Here is a 15,356-nt window from a genome sequence, read left to right on the forward strand (position 1 = left end):
TAATTGTTCTCTAAAATCAAAGTGTTTAGTTAACCTTTTTAGTTGGAGCAATCTATCCCCTGTGAATGATATTATCCCCCTTTTAGATTTCATTGGCTCCCACTCAGTGGCTTAGTAGCCTTGAGTCTTTTGCTCATGGTTTTAAACTCCCAAATTTCTTACTAGTTTTCTTTTGTAGTGTCTGAGTTTTTAGCCTTTTCTTTGTAAAGTTTGCATCTGCTTGATGCTTTTGAATATGAATATAACAACTTAGTTCACCAAAAAAAAAAAATTATTATTTTTGTTCCAACTTATGTTACTTTGGCTTGTTTGAAGTTTAGTGGGATGCTTGTGATATATTTTTGCATAACGTCGAAGTTGGTTAGATTCGTACGATGTTTGTTGGCTTAATTTTAATGTATGAATTATTTCGGAGTATTTTTATTATTGTTTTGATGGCTATTATTGGTTGTGTTTCAGTTTCTATTGAATAAGAATATAGCGGTGTCTTTGTAGAAAAAATAGGCATTGCTTGCCAAAATAATACTAGAAATAATGAGGGACTTACCGATAGAGTCCCTCGGTAACAAGTGTAATTGCAAATATCGATTTTCGGTTGCGGGGACGTCCCTCATTATTTTCAAATATCAAAGTACTTTTCATTTAGCTTACCGATGGACATTCCTCGCAAAATGAAAAATATAATTGTTAAATATTTTATTTATCGAGGGTTGTCCCTCGGTGTATTTAAAATTTTAATTTAATTAACATTAATATACCGATGTATGTCCCTCGCAAATAATATATCACTATTATATATATTTCTTAAGTACCGAGGGTCGTCCCTCGCATATTTAATTTTGCATGAATGTGAGGGAAGGGAAGTACCGAGGGATGTGTGAGGGTCTCCATCGGTATTTGCCGAGAGTGTCCCTCGGTATTATTTACCAAGGGTCAAATTACCCACAAGCCTAGTACCGATGGCGTCCCTCGGTAAATCCTGGTTACCGATGGACGTCCCTCGGTAAATTCCGTAGGTAAATCAGGATTTTTTAGTAGTGCGATATCGTATACCTCTTCCATTCTATTATGTAATCTAGTTTGATTTTTGAGGTCTAAGTTGCCAAATTTAGAATGTCAACTGATTCATTTCTGTTTTAATTAAGTCCGCTTTTTCGAGTACAAGATCTAGCACGACTTTAGCCATAAGTTTCGTGTTCCAGTTTTGGAATCAAATTTCCTTTAAAAGGGAATACTTTACACTCAAAATGAAACTTTCCAATGCAAATTTGAATTCATAGGGTTCAAAACCAATATCACACACCGGGTGGGATAACGTTAAAATTATTATTTATAGTTGGAAACGTGCCAGCAAGGCAGTCATATCTCTGAAGTGCAGTCCCCCATATATATCAAAATAAAAACAAAAATGAATGCCGGGTCAACTTCTCCCACATTTCAAACTTGACAACAAACACAAAAGACAGCAAGTGCCACCTCATCAAATGCATGAATCAAGTTCCTTAAATCTCCTATAAATAGCTTCTCTTCTTACTCACTTCATCCTCAGCAGCTTTCACTCCTCATAATAAGCACTAAATTCCAAGTACAAAGCTGCCACAGCACATTCACTACAATGCCTTCTGCAGCTACAACTTTGGTCTCCAAATGCACTATTTTCCCCTCACAAAAATCATCTCTACCTGACCTCAAACTCTCTGTTTCCGATCTTCCAATGCTCTCTGTTCACTATATTCAGAAAGGTGCTCTCTTTACTCGTCCCCCTTTTCCCATCACCCAACTCATTTCCCTTCTCAAACTCACTCTTTCTCAAACCCTCACTCACTTCCCTCCCTTAGCCGGTCGATTCGTAACGGACCCAAATGGCTACGTCTACATTTCTTGCAATGATGCTGGCGTTGATTTTGTACATGCTACTGCCACTCACATTTACATTCGCGACGTCATAGGCTCCATTGATGTTCCTCATCATGTCAAGGAGTTCTTCCCTTTAGACCCCACTATTAGCTATCGAGGGCATTTTATCCCTCTTCTCGCAGTCCAAGTAACGGAATTAGCTGACGGCGTCTTTATTGGCTGCGCCGTTAACCATTCGGTCACTGATGGGACATCTTTTTGGAACTTTTTCAATACATTCGCTCAGGTGAGTAGAGGTGTGAAGAGGATTACAAGGCAGCCGGATTTTACCCGTAATTCAATTTTGATTTCAAATGCTGTGCTAAAACTCCCAGCTGATGGTCCTAAAGTTACTTTCGCCGGTGATGCCCCCTTGAGGGAGAGGATATTTAGTTTCAAAAGGGAATCAATTCTAAGACTCAAAGCGAAGACCAAGAATCAGATATTGAATTTCAACGGAGAAATTAATGTTATTGAATTGATGGCTAAACAGAGGAACGATCCCTTGAAATTCGATATGACAGCAGAAACGGAGACGATAAATCCAATGGCTGAGATTTCATCATTTCAATCGCTTTGCGCATTGGTGTGGCGTGCAGTGACACGTGCAAGGAAATTCCCATCTTCGAAAATGACGACATTCAAAATGGCTGTAAATTGCCGTCACCGTCTCCAACCGAAGCTAAATCCCTTATATTTCGGTAACGCAATTCAGAGCATTCCAATTTACGCATCAGCAGGGGATGTTTTATCTAACGATCTGCATTGGTGTGCGGAGCAATTGAACGAGAATGTGAAGGCGCACGATGATGTTATGGTGAGGAAGTTTGTAGAGGATTGGGAGAAGGACCCACGATGTTTTCCGTTGGGGAATTTTGACGGAGCGATGCTAACAATGGGGAGCTCGCCGAGGTTTCCAATGTACGATAATGATTTTGGGTGGGGCAGACCCGTTGCTGTTAGAGTGGAAGGGCGAATAAGTTTGACGGGAAGATATCAGCGTTTCCAGGGAGAGAAGGAGGAGGAAGCGTAGATTTGGAGGTGGTTTTGTCACCTGAAACAATGGAAGGTTTAGAGTCTGATCAGGAATTCATGCAGTATGTTACTGGGTATTAAATGTGGGGTGAAAAACTCAAAAAAGATGAATATGTACTCCTGTATTAGCTGTTGTGGTTCGTGTTTTTCTTCTCAGCTTGGACTGTTCTGATTCATTTTATTTCATGTACTGTAGTATGCTCCGTAGCAGTATGAAATTGTCAAATTCTCTAGCTGATTGAACGAATTGAATGACAAATTATGTGCTTGTAAAAATAATTCAAATGGACAAAACAAGAACTGGAACGTTAAAACCTGTCATACGAGTAATATTCTTCAGTCTTCAGCTGGAAAAACATTACTGTCCAAGTTCTTAATTAGTCTCATTAATTGATTAAAAAAAAACTGAGAAATCACATGACCTGCAGAGTCAAACCATAAATAAATATTACTAATGACTTGGCTACAATAGCACTTAACAATATAGCAGAGTAGATATTTCAATGAACGTGTGCTGTATATATAGAGTGTTTGGTTTATATCCAAATGTTTGCTTGGATTAAAATAATAGCATACGCCGGCAAATCGAAAAAGAAGGCTTAGAATTACGATATGGATTAATAAACCAGGCCATTTTAATTAGTGGATAATCTAGAGCACAAGCTACAAAGTCTTTTTAAAATAATTTATTTAATAGTGGTATTAATTAAAGTGGTCCTGCGACAGTTTGAATATGCTGGCATTAAGTATTATATTTCGTTTAATGTTTATTTTATGGTAAGCAGGATAGATTCCAACCCAACTTTTTGTAGAATAACAGCCACCACACAGATTCTGTGGGATCAGGTATTTGTCTCATTTGTCTTCTACTATATATAGTCTCACATGCATGCACAGTTTAAGCTGTTAAGACGGTTTATTCCATGCAAATGCAGTGTTTTTATACCCCCAAGTATTTTCAGTAAGAAAAATGTTCAATTTATTCCTAATATATATTAATTAACTATGTCATGACCCGGTAGAAATTGTCAACAAAAGAACTCTTATTAGTCTTTCACCGTTACTCAAACTTTTCATATTTGCCCTTATTTCCAAAGCAGCTCAACTGACTTATTTTATCCTTATTGCCCAAGCTCATTAATCCATTTATTATTGAAGAGGATTTTTTCATATTGATTGCAGTGGCTACCTCAAGTTAGTGGCGAAATCAGGATTTTGTTAAAAAATTTAAAGTTTAATGTGCATGTGTATAAAAAGTAATTTTTTTCATATACATTGCAATAGCTACATGACTGAAAAGGTTTAGATCGCAGTCATCAATGTCTATGAGTTGAAATTCAGATCCCAAAAAAATGAAAGAATAGAATAATGCCTATTTGCCTAATAATAAGGATCATTATTTACCATAACATATATAACTTCGGTATATCGAAACCTAAATAATTTGTTTCTACCGAAATTTTTTTTTTTTTTCGAGATGGATCAAAAGCTGCCTCATACATGATCAAGGAAATTCACAAAGATGAATTGCACAGTTCAGCTGATTCAGCGTACATTAAAGAGTATACATTTTTCACATCCTAATCCGTAATATGTATTTGGCTCCACATTAGTATTATAGTTCGATTAATTGAATAGTCCCAACGAAAGTGTGACTACTATATTAAAAAATTTCTTCACAATTGCTCGTAAACTGTCGTTCACGTAGAAGCTGGAACTTTGCTACCTTAATTTTTTTACTACTATTAATTATGAAATGACAGCATATATCAAGTGGAACTACGTGCAGAGTCAAACCATTAAATAATACGTAGTACGTATTATATTAGTATACTCTTTTTGGTTTATATCCAAATGTTCCTAGTTGGATTAAAGTAAAGCTTACACCGACCAATCGAAAAAGACGGTTTTGAGGATCATCCAGTGCATTAAAAAAAAAACAATCTCTTAACTGGAATCATCTAGAACGTAACACAAGCTAAGGTCTATTATTAGAAGTATTTTAAGTTAGTAGTGGAAATAATTAATTAGCAGAAGTATTTTGATTAATAGTGAGGAGAATGACAGGTCAGATACAGAGCGTTAAAAGACGGCGCTCATGGATTATTATTATTTATTAGGATCAAGATTTGTCTCCTTCTATATATCTCACAAGAATGCAGATAATTAAATATCTACTAAATAATCTTGATATTATTTAATTACGGTATTTTAATCCTCACACAATGAATTCATTATAACTTGTTCATAAACCAAATGACCCCTGAGGGTTTACTCAATGTAAATCCAGGGTTGTTTTTATTTAGAGTTGACGTTCAATCTACGAACATGAAAAAATATTTTCATAATCAAGTCATATATAAAGTTATGACGTATGAATATATACGATAACATTAATTATTAACTTGGTAAAAATGATAACTAACTTGTTATCTCGGGTTAAAATTAATCAGTACTCTCAAGAAAATCTTTACGCTATCATTATAACTTAAATTCTTTTATTTATGTATATAATACCGACTCCTTTCCGTTTTTGTAATATATATAGTTTGACATTTGAATACCATGTTGCCAATTTTTTTAACTCAAATTGATGTCAACTGATTCAACTCATTAAACTTTTATCGCACGAGTAAATTGTGGATTTCTTTTCTATTTTAATTGAGTCCACCTAGCGCGAATGAATTTTTGTACCAAAAATTTAAAAAAAAAAAAAAAAAAAAAAAAAAAAAAAAAAGATGAAGAAGACGTAGCGCCACTTTTATTTATGTGAAATTTGCCCCTTGCTGATCAACAGCTACATTTTTCCCATGTGGAATAACTTCTCTTTGTATGAATTTTTTTTCTCAAGCAAATATTTCATCTGCCAAAAAAAGAGAATAATTTAATTAATAATTGCAGTTAGAAAGAGATTTATTGAGAGAAAATTGAGAGAAAATTATTGTAGCATATATATAATGCAGTCACTAATATCAACAATTAACAGTGGGACGATAAGTACCATTACATTCTTAACTAAAATGTCGGATGAAACTATCAAGAATAAAAGTCCGATTAAATAGAAAATGCTTTAATTCAAGTGCAAAAGTGGCCAAATATACACATCAACTTTGTGATTTAGAGCAGATATACCGTCGTTAAAAAGTGGTGCACATATACCTCTGCCGTTACACAAATAATGCAAATATATGTCTGCCGTTACACAAATGGTGCAAATATACTCCTTTTGTTACACAAATGGAGCAAATATACCCCTGTTGTTACACAAATGGCGCAAATATACCCCTGCTGTTACGCAAATGGTGCAAATATACCCTTTTCGCTAATGAATATTTTTTTTAAACATTTAACTTATTTTTTAAATAAGAACTGTCTCGTGGCTTTAAGAAAATAAGTCCACACTTTTTTTAGTGGATTTATTTATTTTTAAAACACATGATAATTTTCTTTTTCTAGTGGGTCGGGTCTTGTTCATTTAAAAAAATTTCATTGTGGCTTTAAAAAAATAAGTCTACCTATTTTTTTTAAATGAATCAGACCCAACCCACCAAGAAAAAAAAATTACTGTGTGGCTTTAAAAAAATAAATCTACGAAAAAAATGGATAGACTTTTTTTTTTCTTAAAGAATGTGATATTTTCTTAGTCTATATCTATCTATCTATATTATTTTAAAAGCATGAATATAAATGTTGGTTGACCAAAATATTCTTCAAATATTCAACGACTTTTATACCCTTCAAGATGAATTAATTTTTCAAAATATATGTATTGGATAAAATTGCAGTTTAAATTTCCCCTAATATTAACTTCTATGGAATTCTAATCACAATCAAGTTTCAACTTCTTACATACCTATTATTTAGTATTTCGGACTCCAAAGTAAAATTCTGAAAGGATATGAATTGGAGTACAAAAAGGTAATGCCATGAAAGTCATATCAAATACGAGCAATTTTTTAGTTATCTTTGTTTGGTCCATTATTAATGAATTCGTGAGAATATGACTTTCATATGCCAAAATCACTGAGGCTTAACTACAGTGAATCATTTCATCACGAAAAAAATGTTAAATATTGTTGCATTAGTCAAGTGATTTTACATCTTTAATTGCATCACTTTGTGATTTCGGAATGTTATGTTCAATTTAATTTATCCTTTGATTGTGTCAAACTTTTTCAGTAAAGTTGTTTTTGGTTATATGTTATATTCTTTTATTATTCATATTATAAAATTACGAATAACAATGTTTGACGATAAAAATATTCCTAAAATACTGATCGACTTACATACCTTTTTAGTCTAATTCTATCATATTTCTATCGACCATTTTGGTAAATATAAAAGAATATCACAGTTAAAAATAGAATTTAAAATAAATACTATTAACTTCCTGAATTTCGGCTTCCAATCTGATTAATCAAAGAGTCTAAATCTCAATATTAAAAGGATTTAGCTGTGTTAATTTCTTAACTAAGTTGTATAATTTTAGGTTTAGTACTATTACCTCGTGCAATTCATCTTTATCACATGTGTTTTCAATTTAAATTGAGTATGGAAAGACATCTTTCCCCAAAAATATAAATTTGAAAGCCACTTGATATTTTTTTAATTAAAAAATAAGTTAAATGATTTTTTTTTTTAAATTCTGTCAGCAAAAAGAGTATATTTGCACCATTTGTGTAACGACAGGGGTGTATATACATCATTTTTTTTTTAACGAGGAGTATATCTGCTCTAAATCGCAAAGTTGAGTGGCATATTTACACATTTGCCCTTTTTTATTTTACTATAATACATTTAACTTCTTCGGCAAACAAATGTTTGGTATTCTGATTTTGCATAATATAATAAGTTTCAATATAATGAAAATAAATAAAATATATGGTCACTAGCTCAATTCCTAATTTTGGGTTATTTTATTCATAATTTTTTTTTCCACGCAGGTAAAAACATAAAGGATAATGGGAAGTATTAAGTGGATAAGATCAAAACATATTTTTGTACCTTATTAAATAATTAATATTTAATTCCAAATAACATCATCTAACATTTGAGAGATTGACAGGGAATAACGTGCGAGGCACGTTCGTAGAGAATAGTATTATTTTAAAAGCATGAATATAAATGTTAGTTGACCAAAATAGCCTTAAAATATTGAACGACTTTTATACCCTCCTATTACTACTAACATACTAATTACTACTAAAATCCTATTTCCATTGAACTATCTATGAGCTGACTTTTGTACCCTTACTTTACTATTACTACCAATGTTACTAATTATTAATCTTTCTTTTCTTTTGGCTTTCCTGAAAACTAATTAGGTAATCCTCTTTCAATTGAACTACTTATTGGCTGACTTTTAGAACGTCTACTACTGTCGAGTTTTGTACCCTTACTGAACTATTATTACTACTAACTAATGTTACTAATACTAATGCTTTTTTTTTTTTTTTGTTGCTGAAAATTAGTTACTAATCCTATTTCAATTGAATTACCTAATACCCACTTTTAGAACGTTTATTACTACTAATATCCTAATCCTATTTCCCTTGATTTCCTTTACTTTTTCAAAAATTGAATTGTACTCCCAATTTAATTTGATATGAGAGATAAATACTTCTATTAGAAAGATTATTGTTCAACTTTGTCTATCGTAAGCTTTGGATGTACTGTCACTTTAGAAAGAAGATAAAAAAATTTGGCAAATTTCCCAAAAGTTATTATTTCTTCCCATTATTATATATTTATTTTCAACTTGCCACTTCAGAAAGAAGATAAGAAAATTCAGCAAACTTCGCGAAAGATATTATTTCTTTTTATTATTATATTTTTTATTTTCAACTTTATTAATTATGTTTAGAGGTTACTACTGCTTTGTCAATAGCTATTACCGGTACAAGTTGCCTTTCCTCATTAAAAAATTATTAGATAACGTATTAGATAATAAAAAATAATATGTATTTAGAGTAGATATTGTTTTGTAACTTTTTCTTAGTTATTACGGGTGTTCTGAAAATGGCAACGGAATTAGATTTGGCGAAAGAATATGTGCCTATAAATAATTTTAGCAAGTCACAAGTTCAATGGATAATAAAGGTATTGTTCATGCATTGGAAGAGGACCGATAATAGAATATAAAAACACAAAAACTGATGGAAACGTGCTCATCTATTACAACAACAACATAACCATAACGTGCTCATCTATTAAACGTCCAAAATAGCCTTAAAATATTGTATGACTTTTTTGTCCTTCGATGAAATTTTTTTTCTTCAAAGATAATGTTATATTGGATAAAGTTGTAATATACATATAATCTTGGCTAATATTAAGAGTCGGAACCAACTAAGGTTTGCCATATAATTTTTGCTAAATATACTTTGTCATTTCGTTATTGCATTTTTTTGAAACATATATAATCGTCTCCCAAAGCTATTCAAATTTCAAAGTTGGAAACCATATTGCTTTCGAAGCAATTGATAAGTGTTTCAGTTCTTTACGGAATTAAGGCCTTTTACTAAAAGAATTCCCAATCTCTAAAGTCTTAAATTCTTTCCAAATCGTATTTGCCAGCTTAAAACCAATAATTTTAACAACTTACCCAAGAGTTTCTCGGGTTTAGAACTCAAGCTTTTGATGGACAATAGGATGAAGACAATAGGATGAAGAGTTAAATTATTAATATGGAAGGGACGTAACTAACATTAGGATTAAGAGTTTTAGTTTAAAAAAACAAAAAGACTTGGGAAGATAAAGTAACGAGAGGACATGACAGGTGATAGGAGTAGTTGCAGGAACTTCAAAGATATAATAGATCTCGATGTACCGTTTGGTGAAAATTAATCAACAAATCGATGAGAGCAAGGACTGTAAATCCTAGCTCGGTAAAATCATATTTATGGCTTCAAATGAAAATATATCAGCTATTAAGAAATATGAGAGCAAGAACAGATTCTTCATTCAATGATTTCTTGCTTCGTGTCGAAATTGGAGAAGAGCATACAACAAAAGTTGATTTGGTCCTTCTCTTAATTAGAACGATTGATTATCAAGACCAATGGTGACATTAGTGGTGAAGATCGCTAAGTAACGAAAATAGTTCATCATTTAAAGAAAACGAAAGTGGTGCAAAGTTACATGACATAAAGAGCTGTCTTAGCTAACAAAAATAAATATGTTGATCAACTGAATGAGATATAGATTTTCAAGCTTCATGGTGAACGCTAAATATTTCATAGTCTCGACTTAGCAGAAGATGATACTAATAACTACTACCAGGAAGAATACTTAGATACTTTAATAACGTATAGGCATATAGCACATATGTTTGTTGTCAAGTTCATTACTTCTTATGTATATTAGTGTCATGTATGTAACAGACAAAGTATAAAGTGGATATGATCAAATCTTTTGTACCTCATAAAACAAGTAATATGTAATTTAAATAATGTTACCTCCCATTTGTTATGATTGACGGGGGATAACGTGCGAGACACGTTCATAGAGACTAATACTATATTAAAAACACGAAGGGCCTTAGAAATGTTGTTTGAACTTTTTGCCCTTCACTAAAAAAATTCACAGTAGAAAAACACATCATTTACTATCTTCTTAAATATTAAATAAGTGTACTTTTTTTGTGTAATTAATAATAGGAGTCTGTACTTTAATTAGATAGGTAGTAGAACTCATATTAGTTTAAAGAATATCAAATTTTCAAATCCAAGACTTCTTTTTGCCATATTTAACTTTAATACCTAATATTTAATATTTAATAATTTAAGCTCACATCCCTAACATTTAATACTTTAAAGTCGATAAAAATTACTTATTTTGGTGAAATAATAATTCACTAGCCCTATATAAAATATTCTAAACATATGACCCCTTTTAGCTTTGAGTCCTTACTCTTTTTTATAGATCATCACTGCCTCTGGTATGTTGATTTTTTCCCAAACATGAAGCTTTTGATCAGTTTGTGTTCATGACAATAAGATATCATATTACCTTTTGCCTTTGCTTTATCTTTTTGGTTAGCAGAATTTGTCTTTTCATGGCAAAGATTACTGAGATAAAAGTTAGTAACATCTCTAATGACCAGTTCTGCTTCATGCATTCAACGATTTTTTTCCCTTTTGTGTATGAATGCAGTTGTTATGGTACATAAATGATCAAATCTACCCTTTATGTATGTTTTCGTTGAATTGATAGGTCAAAAACTATTGCGAATAGCATGAAGAGCTATAGTATAGTAAGTCTCTTTAACCGATCTAATTTCTTTTATCATTTATGCATGTTTTCGTGGAATTCATAAGTTAGAAACTATTATGAATATAAGAAGAGCTATAGTGAAGTAAGTCTCTTTAACCGATCTAGTATGTATCGTCATGCTACACTATGTTATTTCATCTACTAATTGGTGATTATATTGTCATAAGTTTTAGTTGGCACAAGACCCTATTTTGGCCAAGTTACTAGAAAAATTGTACGTTGAAAATAATAACTAATGGTTGAGAAGTCAATTTATAGTTTCTTTCTTATTGAATTAATTTTTTATTATCAATATTTATTATCTTCAATTATCTACGCTTTCATTTCATGATTCAAACTCAATTTTCAACATAATTATATTTCTTTTACAAATTTAATATTTTTAAAAGAGACCCTTTTTACTTATACGGTGTAATTTCCGACGAAAGGTTCGATTGACCCGCTTGACACTACTTTGTTCCGCTGATGGTATAGAAGTAACACTTCCGCCGCTTGTTAACATGGGCATAAAAGTGCTTAAAACGACCTACAAGCGTGGTTTTGGCCTTGACAGAGCAAATTTGAATCGATAAAAATAAACATACACAAGAAACGTCATCAACAAAGAGATATTAGATTGATGAGATACAACATACTACATCATTATCTCATACAACAAAATATACTGTAATTACAAATATAATATCTAGAATTACAAAATATAATTAATATATATATATATATATATATATATATATATATATATATATATATATATATATATATATATATATATATATATATAACTAACTAACTTAGCTAATTTATTAGTTTTGCATGTTGAGAAGATACCTCATTATTTTGAATTCAACTATATAGTTACTGTAAATTACATTTATTTATCTATTTAAATGAATATTACATTTATTTCGACGTCAATTGCTATTACACGTATATAATTCGTTCTTATTCTATATCATTACTTTACAACAAAAACAACATATTTAAATGTAATTAATTTTTGATAGACGCAAAATACACGTATAACGCACTTATGCTGAAACTAATTATAAAATAAGTTGCACCACTTTTTCAACAAAAAATATATTTGCTTTAAATCACAAAGTTAAGTAGTATATTTGCACCTTTTCCCTTAACTCAAAGTGAAACTTTTGGTTTGAATTCAGATTATTAATCCGGCTAAAAGAAAATAGTGAACATCAGGGTGAAAGGTCGGTAACGATATTTGACTCAATTGTTTGTAGTTGGGCACGTGGCAGCCAGCCAGTCCCCCAAATCAACATCAAAACAAAAAATTGAACACTCGGTCAACTCCCTCCATGTTGCAAACTTGCCGACAAAGAGAAAAGACAGCAAAGCCACCTCATCAAATGCATGAATCGAAAATTCCTTAAATCTCCTATAAATAGCCCCTCTTCTTACTCTCACTTCAATATCTTCATCTTTCACTCCTCATTCCAAATGCACTATTTTTCCATCCCAAAAATCAACTCTTCCTGATCTCAAACTCTCTGTTTCCGATCTTCCAATGCTGTCTGTTCACTACATTCATAAGGGTGCTCTCTTTAACCCCTTTTCCCTTCTCAAACTCAGTCTTTCTCAAACCCTCACTCACTTCCCTCCCTTAGCCGGTCGATTCGTAACCGACCCAAATGGCTACGTCTACATTTCTTGCAATGACGCTGGCATTGATTTTGTACATGCTACAGCCACTCACATTTACATTCGCGACGTTATAGGCTCCATTGATGTTCCTCATCATGTCAAAGAGTTCTTCCCTTTTGACCGAACTGTTAGCTATCGAGGGCATTTTAGCCCTCTTCTCGCCGTCCAAGTCACGGAATTAGCTGACGGCGTATTCATTGGATGCGCCGTCAATCATTCCGTTACAGACGGGACATCTTTTTGGAACTTTTTTAATACTTTCGCTGAGGTGAGTAGAGGTGTGAAAAGGATTATAAGGCAGCCTGATTTTACCCATAATTCAATATTGATCTCAAAAGCTGTGCTAAAACTTCCAGCTGATGGCCCCAAAGTCACCTTTTCTGGCGATGCCCCATTGAGGGAGAGGATTTTTAGTTTCAAAAGGGAATCAATTCTAAGACTCAAAGCAAAGACCAACAATCAGAATTTGAATTTCGACAGAGAAATTAACATTGTTGAATTGATGGCCAAACAGAGCAACAATCCCCTGAAACTCAAAACAGAGACGATAAGTCCAACGGCTGAGATTTCGTCGTTTCAATGCCTTTGCGCATTGCTCTGGCGTGCGGTGACACGTGCAAGGAAATTCCCATCTTCTAAAATGACGACATTCAGAGTGGCTGTAAATTGCCGTCACCGTCTCAACCCGAAGCTACATCCGTTATACTTCGGCAACCCAATTCAGAGCATTCCAACTTACGCGTCAACAGGGGATGTTTTATCTAACGATCTGCATTGGTGTGCGGAGCAATTGAACAAGAATGTGGAGGCGCATGATGATGTTATGGTGAGGAAGTTTGTAGAGGATTGGGAGAAGGATCCACGGTGTTTTCCATTAGGGAATTTTGACGGAGCAATGCTAACAATGGGGAGCTCGCCGAGGTTTCCAATGTATGACAATGATTTCGGGTGGGGGAGACCAGTTGCAGTAAGGAGTGGTCGGGCGAATAAGTTTGATGGGAAGATATCAGCGTTTCCGGGGAGAGAAGGAGGAGGAAGCGTTGATTTGGAGGTGGTGTTATCGCCTGAAACAATGAAGGGACTGGAGTCCGACCCTGAGTTTATGCATTATGTTACTTGCTGTTGAGTGGTGAGCTTTGCGTTTTGGAGGCGGGACTATAATTTGTGGGATGAGGATGTAAAATTTTACATCTGCTGTTCAATTGTGATTTTACTCAACTGTATTGGTTGTAATTAGTTTAATTATCATCAATAAGTTTTTTACCCTTATTTAATTCATCAATGATTATCTTTGAAGTTATCTATATATAATATAAAGTTAGGCATAAACAAGATGATGTGACACATCTCTATGGCTAGCATTAGAGGTAACCTGCCCAAACTTAATTAAGCATGAACCGGCCGGTTCTCGTTAAAAACCGGAACGTTAACCGGGTTCGGTTTAACCGGTTCAGGTTTACGGTTTTTCAAACTCCAAACCGGAACCGGTCCGGTTTGGAGTGTTTAAAATATATTTTTTTTTTGTTTTTTGTATTATATATATATATATTATAGTATTTATTTGTATATTGTAGGTATATTTACATATGTTATACAACTTTATAATTAAAGTTTAAATATTTATCGACTAACAACTTTAACAAAGAGTCACAATACGAATAGTGTGTTTTTTCGTATACATATATATGTATAACTTACATATACTTATATATATGTATAACTTAATATATATAGTATATATACTTATATACTATATATACTTATATATATGTATAACTTAATATATATACTAAATATAGGTATAACTTAATATATATACATATATACTATATATACTATATATACTTAATATATATACTAAATATGTGTATAACTTAATATATATACTATATATATGTATATATATGTACTATATATATATATACTTATATATAGGTATAACTTAATATATATACTATATATACATATATATACTATATATACTTAATATATATACTAAATATATGTATAACTTATATATATATACTATATATATATATATTATATACTATATATACTTATATATAGTACTAGTTATGTGAGGCCGTCTGCCCAAACTAAGATATAAAAACGAGATATTTTAACTAAAGAATATAACTTGTGTTAGTACAAGTGTACAATAACAACAACAACAACCATATACCCATTGTAGTCCCACAAGTGGGTAGTTATATAAAAGCAAAATTTTCATTCCACTCCTTTAATATTTTAACTTCCATTTTGATGAAATTATTTAATTCAAATCAAATTTGGAACTAGAATTTGACATTATAACTTATGTATCCTAATTTTAAAGTTATTTAATTCTAAATAAATAATCTATACGTAGTTAATGAACTTTTAAGACAAATACATAATTTAACTTGTGCAACAGGGATTGAGTCGCTCCTCTCTTAATTAGGGATTAGGGGTTCGAACATGGATATGGAAAAAAATCTTTGGAGGAA

General features: G+C 32.2%; 2 pseudogenes; both read left to right on the top strand.

Moving 5' to 3' along the window:
• Window positions 1-1,539: 1,539 nt before the first annotated feature.
• LOC132068362 (uncharacterized acetyltransferase At3g50280-like) lies at window positions 1,540-3,252 on the top strand (annotated as a pseudogene).
• Window positions 3,253-12,579: 9,327 nt separating this feature from the next.
• On the top strand, window positions 12,580-14,182 carry LOC132066320 (protein ENHANCED PSEUDOMONAS SUSCEPTIBILITY 1-like; annotated as a pseudogene).
• The last annotated feature ends 1,174 nt before the right edge of the window (window positions 14,183-15,356 follow it).

Source organism: Lycium ferocissimum, chromosome 8 (genome assembly GCF_029784015.1).
Source record: "Lycium ferocissimum isolate CSIRO_LF1 chromosome 8, AGI_CSIRO_Lferr_CH_V1, whole genome shotgun sequence".
NCBI classification, from domain to species: Eukaryota; Viridiplantae; Streptophyta; class Magnoliopsida; order Solanales; family Solanaceae; genus Lycium; species Lycium ferocissimum.